Here is a 21,951-nt window from a genome sequence, read left to right as displayed (position 1 = left end):
TCAAAAAATAACACCTTACCCATCCACACTAATCACTTTAGCTTACTTCAACTATTTCTTTCTAACATAGTAAGTTTTAATGAAAGTTAATAAATATCTACATATTTTGAAACAAAATGAAATACTGACATATTGAGTCTAGACAAGTCTAATGTTCACCTACTTTTGGGTTTTTATTACAGACGGTCTGTAAAATGCATTTGGAGCTGTTGACGTAATGTTTTGTGCTTTGTTGAAGGTGTGTTTTTTGAATGTAAGAGTGTAATTAAAATATGTTGATCATCGTCAATCTAAAGAATGCTGGTTGTTCACTTGTGTGCTTACCATTGGAAATTAAGGCTCCTAAGAGTTAACAGTTCCAGTGAAGTTGGAAGAAATTATATAGTTGTGACAATAGAAGGCTTGAGGTATGGAGACTCCTATTTGAAGGAAAAGGGCAAATGTAAGTTTCTCTAAGGATAGTTATTTCTGAATGGGTAAGAAGGTTTGTGAAAGTTGAGGAAAGGTTTGTAAAAGGGAGTGTGGGCTATAAAATTTTGTGAATATTTTATATAAAAATCATCCTGTATTTCTCTGCCTAAAAGAGTAATTCAAATTATGTGTATAGTCTTTGTGTGATATGTGTTCATCTATGTGTTATGTGTGGTGAATTGTCAGCGTACATATGACATTACTAGGATATAATCTTTATTGGCCTGCAAAGATTAAATGCTTATGTAAATTAAGGCGAATTCTGTAGTCTGGACAAAATATTTAATATTACAACTGTTTGCAAGGGTGATGAATATCTTTTAGAGTTATTACCCTAAGTCTGTGTTTGCTTTACTTAGATTTACAAAAAGTGCATGGTATAATCTTTTGCACAAGTATATCTGCAATCTCCCCAAAGATTCCATTGTAAGAGACTTTTTAAACAGGAGGTGACTTTGAGTCAATTCCCATGGGCCCTGGAATACCTCAAGGATTTATTCTCGCTCCTTATTAAAGAAACGTTTTTAACTAATTTAGGACTACTTAATATGCTTGAAATTTCCTCAGAAGCTTTACCAAATTAAAACATAAACATAACTGCGCTGTTTGTGTACATCTATTTTTTATTTAAATGGATGTTCTAAAGATTTCAACCTGCCTTAGGAAGGAACGTACAAAGATTCAAAGGAAATTACAAATAGGAAATTCTCTGGGGTGACAGTGATCTTGGTGTCAGCGACACGGGGCCAGCCAGGAGGATGGTTCCCTGTGAGGGTATCTAGCAGTCCGACTCCGGGTATTTGTGGCACAAACATTGGAAGTTTATGATTTATAACCAATTCTCAATACAAGAAGCCATGGGCAATGTTTGAAAATCTTACATATTATTTGTTTTTTTTTATATTGAAAGTGTGTATTGAATCCAAATATATACATATACATATATATTTTTTCCTATCATTTTCTGTAATTTTACAGAATTATTCTTCAAAAATTATTGCATTGAAATTTTATAGTTTACCAAAAAGAGCAGTTTTTTTTTTTAAATCAATTGCATTGCAATCAAAACTACAACCATACCACTTGGTTTTGTCATTCATAGATATTGTTTTACTTTATTGCATTTTCAAATATGATACATCTTTGGAAAATTTAATGAAAAGGGCTACTGACTTACTCTATTTTCTATTTTTTAAATATATTTTATTGATTTTTTACAGAGTGGACAGGAGGGGGATGGAGAGTTAGAAACATTGATGAGAGAGAAACATCGATCAGCTACCTCCTGCACACTCTCTACTGGGGATGTGCCCGCAACCAAGGTACATGCCCTTGACCTGAATTGAACCTGGGACCCTTGAGTCCGCAGACCTACGCTCCACCCACTGAGCCAAACAGGTCAGGGCTTGACTTACTGTAAGTAACAGGTTTCTACGCAGGTCACATCTTTGAACTGAATGAGGAAGTATAGAACTCTAAGGAATAACTGAATTCATGAAAATACTAGCAAATAACCAGGATAAACAACAAAATGGGTAGGGAACTAAATGAAGAGAAGATGGATATTATTGTTATGACTCTGTTTAAAATACCGCTGATTTTTAAATCATTTTGTTTTCCAAATATAAGGAAAACTAAAAGCAGACATTCTACAGTACTCTCCATGACTCACTAAGAAGGTTATAGGGAATGACACATTAGTGACTTTCATTTCACAGTAATCCCAAGAGACAAAGACTTCAAGGACCATAACTTACAACCAGGAGATTTGGTTATTGAAACACATGAATTAAAGACTCTCTCAAAGGTATTAAAAAGGGTGTTACCTTATTAGAGGCCTAACCACAAATGGACGTCTGTCACTGACACTGCCCTCCATCCGCCATGGAGACTGAAGACTTTTCAAGGATGAGAAACCACTAGCCGTGGGGGCTGATAGCTTTCCCAAGAAGTCAACAAGGCCTGGATGCTGACAAATTACTGCTGCTCAAACCTTGTTCTTCTATCTCCTAACTGTTATTGATTAAATGTACATCAACTGATGTTTATATTGTTATCACACTCCTTATTACATCTGAAAAGTTATCTTCTAATTTTTCCCACCTACTAGACAAGTACATTCTAATGATCAGTCATGAGAAGGAAATAGTAGAGAGTCTTAATTCATCTGGCCAAACATAGCATAAGTACAAGAGGCAGTGGGTGAAGAAGGAAACATATAATTAGCTAAATAAACAATTAAGAAAATACATGCAAAGGGTATTTTGGTTGGCTGGGAGGCTTATTTCCTTTAGGCACTTTCTTGTCTAGTAGTAGACATTGTCTATTCCTACACAGTGTTCCTGCTTTAGTGTTGTTGCTTTTGTAACTGGTATGTAAATGTTATACTAGATACAAAATACCAAAACTTAAGATAACAGCAAAGGAACTCTGCTCATGTTAGCTCAAAATCTTAAATTGATACAGAATATTTTTTAACAAGGACATATAGGTTCTCATGACCTCCCATGCACCTGCCTTTTTACTTTGATTAATAATGAAAATTCCACTTTGAATGCCATTTATGTTTATAGTCTTACCTTATCCCGAATGGTCCATTGTTCCGCAAGACATAACACTAACACTCATCATCAATGCATAATTTGTATTGATTTATGAACAAAAGGAGAATGTGTGAATGAAAAAGGGCCCCATGCTAACCTGACTAGCTCAGGGAAGTCCTGCAAGGCAGCCTTGCAAACTCAGAGAACGTAAGTAACTACAAAGGACGGTCTGAAATTAAAACACTAACTTAAAGGAGCTCATGATGGGTAGTCAGATCCTTGTCTGGAATCTACCCTGACAAAGGTCAACCTTTACCTTAACTGAGTCTGTGGACTGCCTTTTTGCCTCTATGATAACATATCGTTGGGTTTTCCTTATTTTGGACACCTCATGCACAGGCACCGTTCTGTGCTCTGTGGACATCAGAGATCCCTTCTTTGTTATTGAGTTTATTGTTGACTTGAAACTATCCTATAGCCATCTGTGTAAAAGAAATATGTGCCTATCATTTTCCCCTTTATCCAATCACACAAGTGTCTCCACTTTGCTTTCTCCTCTCTCCCTAACCTATCACCCATGGATTTCATGGAACCCACAGAAGTCTGCATTTCGCTTGTAATGTACAAAATAAGGTGCAAAATTGTCATTCTCCTGGGGATTCTCTCAACCCATTGAGATTTTGCACGCTCGCAATTGTCGACACTTTGAATCAAATAAACACACACAAACTTTTCACAGCTCTGAAAATTTTGCACATTAAGAGAAACGGTTCTTGGCAGGAAAATTAGAATTGCAGGCGAGGAATATGAAACACATTAGTATCTTAGGTCATTTTCTTAGCAGAGGACAGACAGCACATGCTTATGTTAACAGTGTCACTCATGCGATTTCTGACAGAACATCCCAATGTAAGATGAGAACACAGAGGCTTTTCCTTGGGTGGAGGGTCTGGATATTAGGACATGTGGTATGTTTAAGGTGGCACCGTTGTCATGGCAATGGAAGGTTTTAAGGCCCAGATCCCACAGCAATAAAGACATGGATCTCCGTGATAAGCAGTCCCTGTCCCCATACAATGTGCAGCCTTGTGGAGGCCCCAGCTCCTGACGTGGAGGAGACGAGGACCCAGATTCCTTTGGTTACTGGACACTTGGAGGGATCTCAGTGGAGTAGCAGGGTGCCTTCTGGAACCTGGGTCCTGTTGACTCCCTGGGGCTCTGGAGTTTGGGTCAAAAGGGCACCTACACTCACCCTGCAGCAGTGCTTCAGGCTTGAGGATATATCAGGTATCTGTGCCTCCTGCAGGGGCATAGAGTTGAGGACCCCATCTGATGGCTCCGGTCTGTTCTCCTGTGCGGAGCTCTATAAAGACAGTTCCAGTCACCAGGGGGAAACCTCAGAGCCCTGTTTTGCTGGTTCTCTAAAACTTGTGACCCTCCTCTCCAGACACACAGAATGTGATCTACTGAGACCTCTACTGGCAAGGAAAAGGCTTGACGGCCAGTGGGCCTGGGACTCCCATTGGCACAGATAAGGGACCTTTCTGGAGCCCCATCTTCACTTTCCTGCCCTACCCTGGGGTGTGATCATAACAGGACTTTTAGGTTATCCACTGCTCCAGAAACTGCCCCTCGGTTCTCCCTTCATGTCCCTCTTCCCACCACATGAAGGGGAGGGATATGGGCTGCACAGGGATGGCCCACAGAGGAGGCTGTCCTGGCGTGAATGGGTCTGACCCAGGCCACCTTCACTTACCTGAGGGGATCTTCTTGAAAACGGCCAGAGATGTCGGGCACGAGTGTTGAACCGTCTACAGAGTCTGGAACAACTCTCCCTGCGGGGTCTCTGGGAACCAGAGCCCCGATAACTGGGAACACAACAAGAGAACATGTTGAACTGTCAACTGTCTCTTGCCAAGTGAGTGGCAGTTGGGCAGTTGCTAGAAAGTGGGTGCCTGGTTACGGGGGTTCCAAGTTCTATTAGGAAGTGACCTCACTTCTTGGAATTGCCTCCCTGACTCCCCTCACCTACTAACAGCTATAGATAGTCCTGTGGGCTGCTGACTGCTCACCTACCTTCTCCATGGAACAGCAACAGTGTACACAGTGACACCAACACACCCTGTCCACAAGGTCTAGCTGCAGCCAGGGTACTAGGCTTGAGGAGACATACCTGGGCTCAGACTCAACACCTCATTCTTACCTCTTCTTGATCCTGGATAAGTCATTGGGCCTGTTTGAGTCTTTCTCTTCCCTGCCTGCACAATGGATTACTGCAGCATGTGCTTCAGGCTCATGAGTGGTAGTAGCTATAAAGTAGGAGTAGGGCTGTTACAAGGCAAAGGTGCCTTCAACCTCCTTTTCTTCCTACTGTCACTTCCTCAGGGCCTGCTTTTCTTCTAATTCCATTCATAGTCATTTGATCGTGTGTGTGCATGTGTGTGCGTGCTTGTGTGTGTGTGTGATTGTGTGTGTGTGTTTGTGATTGTGTGCATGCACACAAAAATGTTAGTGCTAGGTTGTATTGTGTTAACAAAGGCTGAATCATTTGGTTTGCAGCAGCAAAGGTTAATTTCATAGCCATATGACTTCAATAATCTGATGGATCTAAAAGGAGTTCCTGTTTTTTTGGATTGTTTATCTTTTTTCTCCCTGTAAGAATGAGAGTAAGAACTTCCAAACTCATATGTCAGAGTGGAAACCAGAAGTTGGCATTTTATTTGATAATGGCCTGTGGGGAACATGACTTCCATTTCCCCCTTTCTAACAGCTGCCAATTTCCACATCCAGGTGGTCTGGGGAGTGTGGGTCAAGGCCCCAGAGTGGAGTTATCAGCACAGCTCACTGGCCTGGCCATAGTGATGATGGTTGTATGTTGACATGTGATTCCAGTGGGTGTAATAAATTCTTTTTATTAGTCACAAGAAAAAAAAATTCTGTTTTCATATGTCTCATGGCGTTATGCAAACATGCTTAAAGTCACTAATCATGTGAGAGATGCAAATCAAAACAACAACGAGGGCACTAGCTGATTTGGTCAGTGGACAGAGTGTTGGCCTGCGGACTGAAAGGTCCCGGGTTTGATTCTGGTCAAGGGCACATGCCCGGTTTTGGGCATTGATCCCCAATAGGGGGCATGCAGGAGGCAGCACAACAATGATTCTCTCATCATTGATGTTTCTCTCTCTCTCTGAAATCAATAACATATATTTTTAGAAAACACAATTAGATACCATCTCACACCTGGCAGGACGGCTATCATGAACAAATCAAGAAAGGACAAATGGTGGTAATTATGTAGAGAAAAAGGAACCCTTGTGCACTGCTGATGGGAATGTATACTGGTGCAGCCACTGTGGAAAACAGCATGGAGCTTCTTTGAAAAATTAAAAATGAAACTCCCATTTGACCCAGTAATTCCACTTCTAGGAATATATCCCAAGAAATCAGAAACACCAATCAGAAAGGATATATGCACCCCTGTGTGCGTAGCAGCACAATAGCTAAGATTGGAAACAGCCTAAATGCCCATCAGCCTAAGTGCCCATCAGCAGACGAGTGGAAAAAACAGTGGTACATCTACACAATGGAATACTATGCTGCTGTAAAAAAGAAAGAACTCTGACCATTCACAACAGCGTGGATGGACATGGAGAGCTTTATGCTAAGTGAAATAAGCCGGTCAGATGAAAATAAACATCACATGGTCTCACTCATTTGTGGAATATAATGAACTAAATAAACTGATGACCAAAAATAGATCCAGAGACAGAGAAGCCTCAAACAGACCATCAAACAGACCCTCAAACCTCAGCGGGAAGGCAGGGGAGAGTGGGGGAGAGAGTAAGACATCAAGTAAAGGTCTTGAATGCATGCATAGAAGCATAATCAATGGACACAGACATTGAGGGGGGAGGGGTATGTGCTGGGGGGTGAGAGTGGCTGGGGAGGGTTCCATGGGGAAAAAAGGAAACATGTTATACTTTAAACTATAATAAAATAAAATAAAATAAATACAAATATTTGTCTTAGTCAAGAAAGAAAAGATCGAGTGTTCTTTCAGGGTTCCACAGCAAAGCGCCCCCTGACCCCTAGATATGGAGGAACAGGCAGGAGCTTCCCAGTATGTCAGGATCTCCAACGTTCAGACCAACTCTGTTGGAGAGGTGGGAGGCTTGGCCTGGTAGGTCTGAACATTCCTGAAATGTGGGCTCTGAATGTCATGGACATTGGGGAATATCTGCCACTCTATGGACATCCGTTTCCCAATTTTCCATTGAGGGTTGGGTTCAGAACTCCATAAGCCTGAGCTCACAACAAAGGGGCCCTGCTCCCTCCACCCTGGGTGGGTCTTGGACAGAGGTGCCTCCATGCAGTTCCAACTCTGGGCTCCTTTTTAGACAAATACTGGCCAAAGGCTCATCTTACCTTCTGAATGCTCACCATCTCCCCCATGCCTCTCCATGTCTGTGCACGATTCCACCAGCAGATCCTTTTCCAGAGCCCACGAGGAAACCTGGGTGCAGCTAGGACCCCAGCTTTGAGGACACTCTCCTTGGTTCATCTCAGGCTCTGTTGGGCTCAGTATCTTTTTCATTTATTTCTAAATTAATATTACCCTTCTGGAAAAAGCATGTGTGGGTATCACTGATTTCATAAAGCAAACAAATAAACCAACAAAATACCTCTCCTTATCAGTTGAATTGGGGCAGATTTTATTATCAAAGATAGATATTTGCTAATACTGATATAACATTCCCTAGTTGGAAACAGGTTTTGAATCAAAACAGACTATGGTTAAATATCCCTGCCATTTCCACAGAATCTTTACTCTGAAGGAGTAGATAATTAGTTGGATGTGGAGAGGAGCAAATAAAGTAGCCCCAGTATCTCCAGGGGTCATAGTGGCTTCTCTTTCTATGATAATTTCACCTGCTCCCAAACTATCAGTGAGAAGGTGAATGCCATTGGGTTAACCCTATACGTGTGTGTGTGTGTGTGTGTGTGTGTGTGTGTGTGTGTTTGTGGTTTGTTTGTTGTTGTCTATCTACATCCTATTTCAGTTTCCTGTGATTCTAACAGTGGACAGATTTCTCTACAGGCATTTTCTTGAAAACCTTATTTAGAAATTGTGTTGCATTTGCTGACAAAAACCATTAGCTATATTAACTGGAATAGGTTAGAATACCTGGATTTCATGTTCTATCATGTAATGTGACCCTCTGTGAACCCATCAGGGTCATTGAGAAAATCAGGAACAGTTGCTGGTTCCTCTCTTGCTGAGACAAGCTTTTCTCCAAAGGGAGTTGTTAGAATTCCTATTCTCATTTTTTCTTAAGCCAGTAGGGAGTGGTAGGGGAGGGGACTGAAGGGGAAGGAAGAAAGGATGGGAAAGGGTGAAGGATATAGTGGGGGAGCTACATAAGGCGGATGAATGGGGTGTTGGCATTTATTACCTTCAGAAGAGTTCAGAGACAGTCTCTAAAACTTCTAATTCCTTAATTGTTTTTAAAAGAATTTATATGTGCTTCTTAGGATTTCCTGATTTCCAAATTAAGATATGCTTCCATTCATTCATTCAGTTTTATGTTAGACCTGGTATTTTCCTAATTTTTATTTCATGCCAAAAAATTAATTGAGGCACGCAAATAAAACTGCATTCTGGCCATTTTTAGGAGGATATTTTCTAGTTCAATCTTCCCCTTTCTGTAAAGCACTTGTAAGTAAAAGCTTTCTATCAGGAGTATTAATGAGGGTTGGCATCTGGCATCTCCTGAGTTTGGTGGCACAACTTCCCATATTAATTTTAAGTGTGTATTGTTGTTATTGTTTTGTAGTTGTGTGTGTGTGTGTGTGTGTGTGTGTGTGAGTGTGTGTGTCTTGTTTTTTGTTGTTTGTGTTTCTGATATCTGCAAAATCTGAGCACATTTTGTAGGATTGTTATATTGTAGTTGGTCAACATGTGTTGCTTATGGGTTGAGCTCCATGAGGCTCTCACCCCTCAAGTACCATTCAAACCTCTGATGTGCCTCGGTTTATCTCCCTGCTGTCTAAACAACCAGAAGGTCAGGGAACAGTTGACCAAACCTTATGGGTGCTCCCCCAACAGAACCAGTCACTTTCATTTCAATGGTGTTGAAATTTTGCTTAGGGGCTCCTGCACGACATGAGGAATGACCTCACACCTCCACAGAGATTCTTAGTCCCTTAAGAATACCTAATACTCAGGCTGGAGGGAAGGACATGACATCACCCTGTACTTTTGGAGCTGATGGAGGTCAACTCTAATTTATACCGCATGCCGAAACCGGTTTGGCTCAGTGGATAGAGCGTTGGCCTGTGGACTGAAGGGTCCCAGGTTCGATTCCGGTCAAGGGCATGTATGTTGGTTGAGGCAGCTGATCGATGTTTCTCTCTCATTGATGTTTCTAACTCTCTATCCCTCTCTCTTCCTCTCTGTAAAAAATCAATAAAATATATATATATATATATTTTAAAAAATAATAATTTATATGGCAATGGTTTTATTTGCTCAGATTCTCAGAAAGCAGTTTCAGTAGGAAAGCCACAATTTAACACCAGCCACCCAATTTTTTTCCTACTGTCTTATCTTAACCTAAGTTCTATCAACACTTATTCTTAGTTCTACCTGGAGTATTTAAAAATACAGCTCAAATAAATCTAACCCCCTACCACCAGCAAGGGAAAATTCCTGGATTTAATTCACAACTCACCCAGGTTCACCTGATGGATAGGGAATCAGCGGTTCAATGGATCTTTTGTTGAATCCTAACACCAGGTCCACAGGTTGGTCCTGGGTGAGCTTTTTTGGAATCCTGACCCACTACGCCAAGTAAATGTCAAAGTAGGAAACACTCAAACTTGTGAAGAATTTTTGTGAGTTTATTTAAGTCCCACTGTCAACAATCGGCAGGAAGAAAATCTCAGCGGATTGAGATAATGCTCTCTGGCAGTTTTGCACCTTATTTTATACATTACAATCAAAACAGGAGATGTATGGTGGTAACATGAAATCCAGGGGTGATACATTAGGGTCCCAGAGAAATCAAAGTGGGGAATCCTCTATAACTGGATAAACAGTAAAATGACACAGACGTACCTCTTTTACATCCTATAGGTGATATAGAATAGTTACACGTCAACAATGAACTTAGTAACAATGAGGGGATTTGTAGTCTCCGCAGAGCATTGCCTATGCTTTGAGGGATACGGGAAAAGGTACATTCTTTTGACATTCCAAATTACCTGTTATTGTATACGCCAAAAGGCAATAGACAGGCTCAGTTAAGGTAAAGATTGACCTTTGTCAGGGAAGATGCCAGCCTCGGATATGACTAACTACCATAAACTGCTTTTAGTTTAAAAATTTTCATTTCAGAACATCCTTTGTGATAACGTTAGGTCTCTGAGTTTGCAAGAACACCACACAGGCCTTCCCTGAGCTAGTCATTGAGCATGTGGTCCCTTTTCACACACACTGTCCTTAGATCACTCGTGTCCCACCTCTTGACAACAATCACTGGGTGCTTAGGGGACTGGTCTGAACTATAGCCCCCACCCCCACCACCCCCCAGCAGTTTATAAGCTGCCGCTGAGGGATTGTCCCTCCTCTGTCCCAACACAGAAAGAGAAACCATCTCCCCAGAATGCAGAAAGGACCTGTATGGTGTAAGCAGCTGCAGCTACCTTGCTGCCAACAGTCCTTGTCTCCACACCTCGCGCTCCCCTCCCCTGTGCCCACATTCAACACACCAATGCCCAAGAACCTGTTTGCTACCAGGAGTTGAACACCCCCAGCCTCATAGTCATGCCCAGGTTGTGCAACTGGATCTTAATGAAGATGGTGGTCTTCAAAGAGCTAGAGAAGGACCTCATCTCCATGGTGATTGCCATGAAGATGTAAGGCTCCAACCTCATGTCAATGGTGATCACAGTGGAAACGCAGGGCTCCAAGCACATCCTATGGGAGTATGTTCCCCAGTGGACAACTGGAGACAGACCTGGGGCTGACCTCACTGCAGGACCCGCACTTCCTCTGTGAGAAAGCAACAAGCCACAGGTCCTGTTGCACTAAAAGAAGCGCTTTAAGAACCAGACCATCTGAAGCTACAAGACAATGCCTATGGGCGCCATCCACATGGCTGTGTTCAGGCAGTGAGCCCTGAAGGGTGGCCAGGGGCTGTGCCTCTTCAGCAGCATCAAGGAGGCTTCTGCCAAAGTGACTGAGATCTGGATCTGCTCCCTGTCCAACCAGCCCATCCCCTGGGAGGACAGTGCCATACAGGCCAGATGCAAGGCTAAGTCAAGGGTTAATTACTCCGAAGGGGTATATCAGAGCTTTTCCCCTGAGCAACAGTGCCGGAAGCCCTTCCTTCCTTGCCGCTTGACACAGGCGCTGTAGCGAAGAAACATCTGCACACCATATGTTCCAAGGGACCTTAAGTATATGGCATACTGTCCTTAATATGTTTGCTCCCCTTCTTAGCACTATATGTTCTAACCAGGACCACCTCCCCGAGAAAGGTTGTTTCCACAGATGGGAATGTTTCCCTGCAGTTAGGGATTAATGGGACTAGGGAAGGGACTAAATCAGTAAAACCCCCTAGTGTTACAGAAATACCATGTACTCCTTATGAGGAACTTAGACTGAGACTGTTAGCAATAAATTTAGGACTTGCTAGGCCCACATCCCCAGGGCTTTACTCACCAGAGAAAGTATCAAAGTCTATACCCCTAAAAACCCGCCGAAGCAGGGCAGTCCCAAGGGAGACCACCAGCAAGGCAAAAAGGACATAACTTTTAATCTCCTTCAGTTATTTCCTTATAGCTTAACAGTCAGTAGAATAGTGACCTTGGAATAGAAATAACAAACTAGCCCTTATAATGAAACACAGAGACTAACCTTTAGAATAGAATGTAGAAACATAGACAATAGATAAGATTAAAATCAACAGAGCTAGATAGAGAAAATAATTTTAGCAAAGGTCAGATAAGAAAACAAGGAACTGTACAAGGTCAAAAAGGAGGACCCAAAACATACCATGATGCACTATAGAGGCATGCTTTTATATCAAATAGTATAAATACAGCTGTAACAACAATGCAATAGAAAAGAACCTGACTATGCTAATCATCTGTTTGCTGTTCTCCGTGTCCTTCATTCTTAGCAGACGTCGTCCACACCTTTGTGAACCCCTGGACTGCTGAGGCTGGACCCTGGCATAACAGGCCAGCAACAATGTCACCCATGGACCAGACCTGGCTGAGGAGGGCATCGACTTGGGGATGCCCAAGAAGCAGAGGCCATGGCTATTAGGAAAAACGTCCATTACCAGGCCACAAACTATCAAGGAAAAAGTTGTGGCGTAGCTGGGAAAGTTCAAAGTGTTAGAGGAGGCTGTGGACTCGAACAGGACATCGCAGAGCATGTCCCTGAGTTGGTACGGGACCTGCACCTTCCATTTAACACACTGAAAAACCCCAGGGACCGTGGCCCAGAAATGGAGGATGATAACAGCACCCTCAGCACCCCCAAGCCCAAGTTCAGACTGTTCTTTGAAGGCTTGGCCCGCTCCAGCGCACAGACAAAGAAGGGGAGCATCCACAGAGGCTGGAGCCAATGGGAGCCTGCAAATCAGGCAAAGCACAAGAAAACACGTGGGCCCTCAGGCATCAAACAGCCTAATGACAGTGTTTCAGACTCCGTGGCCCACAGCACCTCCTCCCCCAAAGTTGCCTGAATCTGGACCTTCTCCATGTCTAGCCAGTCCATTCACCATGAGGACAGCGGCATGCAGGCTGGCCCAAGACCAAGTCTACAAATCACTACTCTAAGGAGGAGTATGAGAGCTTCATTGAGCAGGAGGCCAGTGAAGATGCTGCCCATCTATAGGACCTGGATCAGGAAGCAGTGACTATTGAAAGTCACAACAAGGTCTATGAGAAGCAGAAAGTTGTAGCTTAGCTTAGCAGGGCCGAAGTGTCGGATGAGGCCCTGAACCCTGAGCAGGACCCTGCAGATCATGTCCCCAAGTAGAGGAGAACCTGCACCTTCTGTCTAACATGCTGGAGAACCAGTGACAGTAGCCCAGACAGGGTAGAAGATGATAGCCTTCTCAGCACCACCAAATCCAAGCTCAGGCCATATTGCAAAAGCCTGTCACATTTCAGTTCAAAAATGGACATGGGGAACATCCATGGTGCCCAGAGCCAGGAAGAGCTTCTGAGTCCTAGCTGGTTTCGCTGAGGGCTAGTGTGTTGGCACATGGAATAAAGGGTCCCGGGTTCAAAACTGATCATGGGCACACCTGTCTCGATTATAGGCTTGATCCCCAGTTCTGGTCATGGCAAGTGGAGGAGGCAAGCAATCCATGTGTCTCTCTCACATCGATGCCTCTCTCCCTTTCTGTCTCTCCCCCTCCCTTCAACTCTCTCTAGAAAATCAGTGGAAAAATAACCTCTGGTGAGAGTTAATACAACAAACAAAGCAAAGCGAAGGAGCTTCCTAGTCTGGCTGATGTGCCCAAGAAGACCAAGCTCAGGCAGCAATAGCCAAGTGACAGTGTCTCCCACTTAGAGCCCCAGAGCATGCCCACCCAGAGGAGCACCCAGCCCTGCCCAAGAACAGCCCAGGGGCAGAGACCTCAGCCCTGGACATGCTCACCAAGAAGCTGTTGCCCAGTAGGCACATCACAAAGACTGAGTCTCTCATCCCCTCCACCAAGGCCAAGGGGAAGCATCCTGGCCTCCATGGCTGGGCAGGTACCTGAAACAGTGGCAGACGGCACAGCCATAAGACAACTGAGGCAAGAGCCCAGACAATGAGCATGGCCAGACCCAGGGAGCCAGCTGCAGATCCCCAGGAAGACCACTTACAACCAGCTGAAACAAATCCTCATCCCTGATGACCAGCTGCCAGAGAGCATCATCCTTGTCAACACCTCTGGTTGGCAGGAGCAGTTCCCCTCGGACACCTTGTAGGGGCACACACTGCCTGTGCTGTGCACCTCCTTCATGGCTGACGTCATGCTGGCCAGAAGCTCCATCATCTGGCAGATACAGAGACACTGTAACAATAATTCCCAGCCCCCGAAGCCGGTGAAAATCCTGGTGGCAGGAACACAGCACTACTTCAGCGCTATGCTGCTTGTCTTCCTGAAGCTGCTGTCCTACAAAATGCTTGACTGGCTGGGCTATGTGCACTTCCTGGTCACCCCGCTGGGTTCCAACTCTGTGGCCAGGTACCTGGGCTCCATGCATTACAACTAAAACAGCTTCTTCCAGGACCTGGCCTGGTGGCACCTGTTCCACAGGCTGGAGGCCCAGAGCGCCATACTGGACACACTGGACATCGTGACGAGAATCACACAGTACATCATAGGGACAACTGGGCCTCCCAGCTGCCCATCGAGGAAGTCCTGCTCTCCTACAAGCAGAAGAGCCCCAATGAGGAGTCCTTATAGTTCATTATTTTCAGGGAGGCAGGTGTAATTTGGGATACTGCAACAGTCCTCAGGCACGTCAGGAGACTCAGATGATGGGCCCCCTTGGGCTGCAGCATGCTTTTATCCTTCCCTCTTCCATACCTCTGGTCACCAATGAGGACTTGTCATCCCACTCATCTTGTCAGTGAGTGGGGCTTGTCCTCCCCCAGCCAGGGCAATGGCACCAGGCTGATGGAGCGGCAGGTGGGTTACTAGACAGCAGCCCAGCCCACAGACAGGAACAGAGAATCGAAGAAGACCTGCCTACTGCCAACAACACCCTCAAGTGCACCTTCCAGTCTCTCCAGGTCAGCAGGTTGCCCAGCAGTGGCCAGGCCAATGCAACACACACCATGTGCATGACAGTACTCACAAAGGAGAAGAAAAAGAAGGTACTGTTTCTGCCCAAGAAATCCAAGGACAAGGTCATGGAGTCTAAAATCCAAAAGCCAGTGCCTGGAGGGCATAAGCCACCTTATCTGCAGGGCGAAGCACTAGGAGTACATTCTGCAGGTCCTCATCAAAGGTATGGTGTGGAATGACGTTCTTCCAGCTGGCAGCTCAGGGTCCTTCCGCATCCAGCACTTCCCCATCTGCATCTCCAGACATTCTGACTCCACCTTCCAGCCCTGCCTGTGGCCCTGCTGAATCCATGCACGGGAGGCCCACCTGCTTTTCTGTTAACCTTTCAGTTTAGTACAGAAACTGACCCTGGAAACACAAAGAGAAACCTTCTTAAGTACAAATGTGCTCACAACCCGAAAGCTAATGTGGGGACCCCATTGGGAGCTCCAACTGCTCTGCTGATTAACCAGAACTCTCTGGAGGTCACGTGGGCAGTGCTGAGCTGGAGAATCATGGAAGGTGAGTTTTGGCCTCAGCACCCCTAACACTCCAGGCGAGAAGGGTTCTCCCTTCTCCACCTGCCCTTCCTGGAAGCCAGGACTCTGCCTCCACAGGACTCAGAGCTGGTGGTTAGTTGCCAAGGACTGGCCTCCTATTGGGGGCATCCTGAACAGAAAATGGAGGCCAGTCAGCCCAGTCCTGAGCCCCAACTGCCAACCAGCCAAGTGTCCCCACACCATTCATTCTTGCTTCACTAAAAAAATACCTATGTGGTGCAGACCCCCCGGCATACCGGCTAGACCAGCCGTGGGCCAACTACTGCCCACGGCCTGATCCGGCCCGTTTGAAATGAATAAAAATAAAAAATAAAAAAGACCGTACCCTTTTATGTAATGATGTTTACATTGAATTTATATTAGTTCACACAAACACTCCATCCATGTTTTTGTTCCGGCCCTCCGGTCCAGTTTAAGAACTCATTGTGGCCCTTGAGTCAAAAAGTTTGCCCACTCCTGGGCTAGACATACTGGTGCAATAGCAGCTGCCTGACTTCCTGAGCAGGGACTCTGCTTTCGCCCTCATCTTTCTGAGTTATCACAGGACATTTGTCCACCCAACAGGTGTGGGTCCAACTATTTACCAGGTGAGCACGCTGTCCCTGCACACAACAGTGGTCACTCTGTCCCCTGCTTGCTAGGTGTCTTCAGGGCATTTCAAGTCTGTGAGTGCTTGCGCCTCTAAACACGGGGTGAACCTAGGGTCAAGCTCACAGGTTTATTGTAGAAACTCAGTTGGGTCCTCCCTGGAAAGTGCTCTCTGGGTGCCTGGGCAGTGGAGAGGTCTGCTGCACGGGCTGTGGTTGAGCTCATTGGCCATTTTCTCTGCCTCGTGACAAAGCCTCAACCTCATCTGTGATTCTCCACGAAGCCTTGGGCTAAGCTCTTTTCTCCTTCGATACAGAGATTGGAGATTCTATGAGAGATCCGTGTCCTGGGTGAAGGCGGAACCAAAAATCCCAGAAGTGAACAATGTGGCTCCATGATAAGTTTATTCTTGTCTAAAAGGATACAGAAATGGTGTGGGGAAAAATCTAAAATACTAGATAGGGTCAGTACTGTGTAGCGGATGAAGGTAGGTGAATGAAACACAGGAGGGCATGTAAAAGAGCGTGTCTTGCGGAGGAAAATATCGATATGTGTAAGAAACCACACGGATACGTTTAACTGCATGTATTTTAAGTTAAGGGAAAGTATCCTGTCTTGCAAAATAGAATGCATTAATTTTAAACCTGCCTCCAGAAATAGGACCCATTAAATGAGAAGCAATAAATGATTTTTTAAAAATCAGAAGAAAATTTGACAAATGGAAGTTAATATTTGCTTTCTTATACATATTATATCAGACTAACAGATAATACCCAGTCTTTTAAACGAAATAAATCATTACCACACACTATGCCCCATAGGAAGTCTCAATAAATTCCAAAGAAGATATATATGTTTGTTCTCTATTGATATGTTTATGAACCATCATGCATGATTCCTATATGTTCTCTAACCATAGTGCACTAAGGTAAAAAGTTAATAATAAAGGATAGCTTTAAAATTGCCGAATATCAGGACACTTAAGAAGATACAAGGGAAGCTGAAGTGAAGTATATTCTACATAAACCTTGAGTTCAAAAGAAATCATGAGCGAAATTATGGAATACTCACAACTAAAAAACAACAAAGAAAAGCTGCAAATCAAAAGAAGCCGTAAAAGACAGAGCTTTTGTTTTAGATAGACTTCTAAAGAAAGAATTAGAGCTGGAAAGGAGATTGAAGTATCCAAATAGTAAATTAGAGAGAGCAACAGAGTGACCTTGAAGAAACCAGGAAGGGGGAAAACTTAATGGCAGACATCAGTAAAACAAAGAATTTCAAAATAGCCTTCAACAAACTGGAAAACTGCTTCTCTAAAAATATTGGTAAAACAAACAGATTTCTAGCCAGACTGACCAAGAAACAGAGAAAAATGCTGTGCACATAGTTCCAACAAGTTAAGTGAAATTGACCAATTCCTGGGAAGAATCAAACAATACAACCTTCCTCAAGTGTATATTAAAGAAATTGAATTAGTAGTTAAAGCATCTAATGAAGGGCATCCAGGCCCAGGTGGTTCACTGGAGAATTAAACACAATTAGAGAACGGACACTTCACCAAAGAGGCTATAACATGTCGCATGAGCACTTGAAAAGTTCCACATCGTAAACCATTAGGAAAAGGTTAATTAAACCACAAGGAGACTAACTAAAATACAAGACTGTGATAACACTTGATGCTGGGGAGGATGTGGAAAAACTCACTCATACAGTGCTGGTGGGAATGTAGACTACTCCAGCCACTGGGGAAAGTAGTTTGGTTGTTTCTTATAAAACTAAACATGCAACTACCACACACCCCAGCAATTGCACTCCGGGGCATTTATCCCAGAGGAATAGAAACTTTCATCCACTCGAAAACCTGAGCACAAATGTTTATGGGAGCTTTATCTTAAAACTCGCAAGCAATCTCTGAAATCCCTTCTTGGGTTTAATACCTAGAGTTTATAAGAAATGTCTGTCACATAAAAATGGGTAGAGTATATGAAAAGGGAATTTCATAAAGGGAAACCCAAAACGTTAACAGGATAGGAAGAGATATTAAATTGCACATGTACTAAGATGTGAAGAGATGATAAATTGTACTTGTAGTCAGAGAAGTAATGAGGTGCTCTTTACACCAGTCTACATGACAGAATAGACTGAGGTGATGGGAAGTGTTGGTGATTATGGGACAAATGGGAACATGATGGGCTGTGATGGGAGTGTAATCTAGTACAGGCACCCAGGAGGGCCATCTATAAGTACTTAGAAAAATTAAATATGCTCTTATATATTTGAATCTTCATATACATAATTTTGCGAGGTCAGGAGAGCATGAAAAGTCACTGTAGGAGAACCTATACCATAGGACTCTCATTCTCAAGCTTGAACTGATCACTTTTTGAATAAGGTTTCCTCGGCTGGGACACAGAGGGAAAAGCAGGCCTTCTGTGTCAAAATATAAACCCTCAGAGTCTAAGAGCATGAAGCTGGTTCTTCTGATCAGTGTCACTGGAATAAGTGGGCTCCCAAACCTTATCCTGTCACTTCCATCCCAGAAATGTTAGCCTTTTTATGAGTATTTTCCCAATGACATAAACGTCCTTACACGAAGTTAATTGCATTGTATATGAACAGCATGTCTAACAAATTCATGTGACATGATGAAATGTGGCAAAGTGCTGTGATGGAGCCAAAAAAAAAGAAAATGGATCATCTGTGTACTTTCTTATGTTGTTATTTGAGTAAAACAATAACATAGGGAAAAAAGACAGACAAAAGTATCACTCTAGATGTACATAGAGCCACATAAATATTTTCTGTAATTTTTAAAGTGTGACTATTCAGGATTAAATGTAAAAGAAAAAAATATATGTAGAATAAATTGTGATCACAAGTGTTACTACTAAATCTTAAAATGCTGCCATTGCCTGTGTGTCTTTAAATAGGACATTAGGGTGACAGTTGGGGGACGGTTGAACTCCTGATTCCATCCCAGTTTTCCCTTCCCCAGAGCTACTTACTCTCATCCACTTTGTGCTTGTCCTTAAGTAGGTTTCTATAATTTTACTCAAGTGTTGTGTAAACACAAGTTAATTTAGTGTTGATTTTGCATTTTTGAAATTTTATTTCAATAGCATCATTCAGAATGTATTCTAAAACTTGCTTTTTCACTCAAATCATGCTTTGAGATTTGTCCACATTGCCACACATACTCCAACCCATTACTTTTACTGCTTCACTAGGCATTTACTACAATGACTTTATACTCCTGTTGAAGGACATTTAGGTCATTTCTAGTTTTCCACCATCATAAGAGATGCTGAAAAGGACTTTTTGGTATCCTTCATGGGCACGTGAATGAAGCTTCTCTAGAGTATGTTGCTAAGAATGAATTTCTAGCAGGAAGGCCATCCACACCTTAGGTTTCACTAGTGTGTGCAATTTCACTGGATGGTTCCACCATGCCCCCTCCTAGCTGCTGTGGATGTTGGCTGCTCGTGGTTCCTAAGGGCCCTTTCCCTGTCCAGAGCGGGTAGGAGCTCCCCCTCCAGTGCCCTGGGACATAGGCTCAGCCAGAGGCCAGTAATGACTGGCACTGGGTAGACAAGCCTGGCTCCTTACCTCCAATGGGACTCACTCAATGGGTACAATTCCTCTTACAGATCCCCTCTCAAGACCAGGCTGAACGTAATCTGCTGAGTCCACATCTCTGCTCACCTCCCTCCATCTTCTTTTGCTGAGGTCATTCCTTCACTAACTCTGTCCCACTTCCCAGGAGTCACTGCTTCCAGGGAACCTGGCCCAAGATGACTAATATTGCCAAAGTCTCTCCAAAAGGGCTGCACCAATGTCCACAGTTAGGAGAGGCTTGAAGGCTGACACAGAGAAAGCCCTTCCTAGAGATGAGGTGGGGGAGGGGGAGAAGACAAAGTTGCTGAGATGAAAGAAAGAGCTTTGTGAATTTAGCAAACTGAATGAAAGCCAGTGTGGCTGAAGTGTGGGGAGCAGAAGAAAGAGAAGGACACTGGTTGAGGTTGGAGATGTATGTAGGAGCCGAGAATTAGACCTCATAGGCTGGTTTCCAATTTCTTTTTCCAATTGTAATAGGAAGTTTTTGAAAAGCTTTAAGCAGAAAAGTGATAGGGTTCAATTTAGACTAAGGAAATTCATCTGTGGATAGAGAGAATGGTTTGGGAAAAGAGAAAAGAAGCAGGGATTTGTGTATTTACACAGCAAGGAGAGAGGATCATAAAAATTAGAGTCAACATGGAAAGTAAGAAACGTGATGGAATTTTTAACACAACACTCCGTGTGTCTATAAAACACATAGGCATACAAATACATAAAGTACTCAAGCATACATGCCAGTTTTGAAGTGGCTACTATGTAGAGGGAGAGGAAGGAAATGGAGATTAGGTGTAATAAGTGACCATACAACCTGGAAGTTGTTTTGCAAGGAATGGTGGTGAGGAGGTGTCATGAAATGAGGCATGTGATTTACGGAGCCCTGAACTAAGAAAACAAAAATCAAAACAACAGCAACGAATCACCTCAAAGCCCATCACCCAGAGACAATCAAATACAATATATTAGTATATTTGTCCCTAGGACTGTGGTTCTCAACCTTCCTAATGCCATGATTCTTTAATACAGTTCCTCATGTTGTGGTGACACCCACTTTCATTGTTACAAATTGAACATAACTAAAGCATAGTGATTAATCACAAAAACAATATGTAATTATATATGTGTTTTCCAATGCTCTTAGGCGACCCCTGTGAAAGTCTCGTTCGACCCCCAAAGGGGTCGCGACCCACAGGTTGAGAACCTCTGCTCTAGTATTTTCCTGTGCATGTTGACATAGTTTCCATCTTGTCATTCTTCTCTCACAAGAAATGTCTGTTGCCCATAAACATGCTGCAGACCGTACTGCTTGAGAGTCCTTTCTATTTGACAGAGCAAGTCCCCTTTCTTTATTCTTTTCAACTGTTTCTTGATTTGTTTGCATATTTATTTTTAGATAAAATTTAGAACAGTGTTTGTTTCCCCAATATCCTGATATAATTTTTACTTTCAACTAGAGGAGGCGCCCCGCCTACCACCATTCGTGGAGGCACCCCACGGGCTGCCATGGGAGTTGGACCAGACCCGCACTGGAGGCGGCCAGGACCCGAGCCTGACTTCCGCCCCAGGCCTCCCCTGCCCCCTCTCCCTGTGTCCTCTCTGGCTTGGGCAGGTGCCCCTGTGTCTGTCTCCTTCTCTGCTCCGTGACTCACATGTGCAGGCAACCTTCTCCTGTCTGGTTGTGATCCCTTGAAGAGTCCAGACCTAATTGCACATTACGTCTCTCTCTCTCTCTCTCTCTCTCTCTCTCTCTCTCTCTATATATATATATATATATATATATATATATATTAAAATTTTAGATTAATTCAGGAGAGTATGTGCCTTTGCAATATTTTATCTTTCTATGCAGAAATGAGTAATTTCATGCATTTATGATTAAATGGAGAAATAGAGCGTTGGAAGGCCCTGGGCAATGTCTGTTAACATCTTACAGTTTTAGATTATTTTGTTGATGTTACACATTGTATTTCCACTTGATGATTATTTATATACATATGTATTTATAATAGTAATGGGCAATATATATTGAGTGCCAACCACATGCCAACTCTTTAGGTTAAGCACTTTATTATTCAATTTTATCCTTGCAACTCATTTTTCACGTGAAAAGAACAAGTCGTAAAGAACTCAGCTAACATGCCTGAGGTTTTAATGCAAGTGGCAGTGCCATTCTTATCACTAAATTTTTTTTTTCGTCAAGGCTTATGCAAGGATAAGTTTCCCTTGCCCAGACCAGGGCCAAGGATCTAGCCTGCAACTGAGCTAGGTACCTTGACTGGAATCAAACCCAAGACCTTTCAGTCCACTGGTTCCCAAATCTTACAGGCTAAC

Source organism: Myotis yumanensis, unplaced genomic scaffold (assembly GCF_028538775.1).
Source record: "Myotis yumanensis isolate MYYU_CA2020_CCGP unplaced genomic scaffold, mMyoYum1.0.hap1 SCAF_16, whole genome shotgun sequence".
Classification (NCBI taxonomy): domain Eukaryota; kingdom Metazoa; phylum Chordata; class Mammalia; order Chiroptera; family Vespertilionidae; genus Myotis; species Myotis yumanensis.
Note: the sequence above shows the minus strand (reverse complement) of the source record.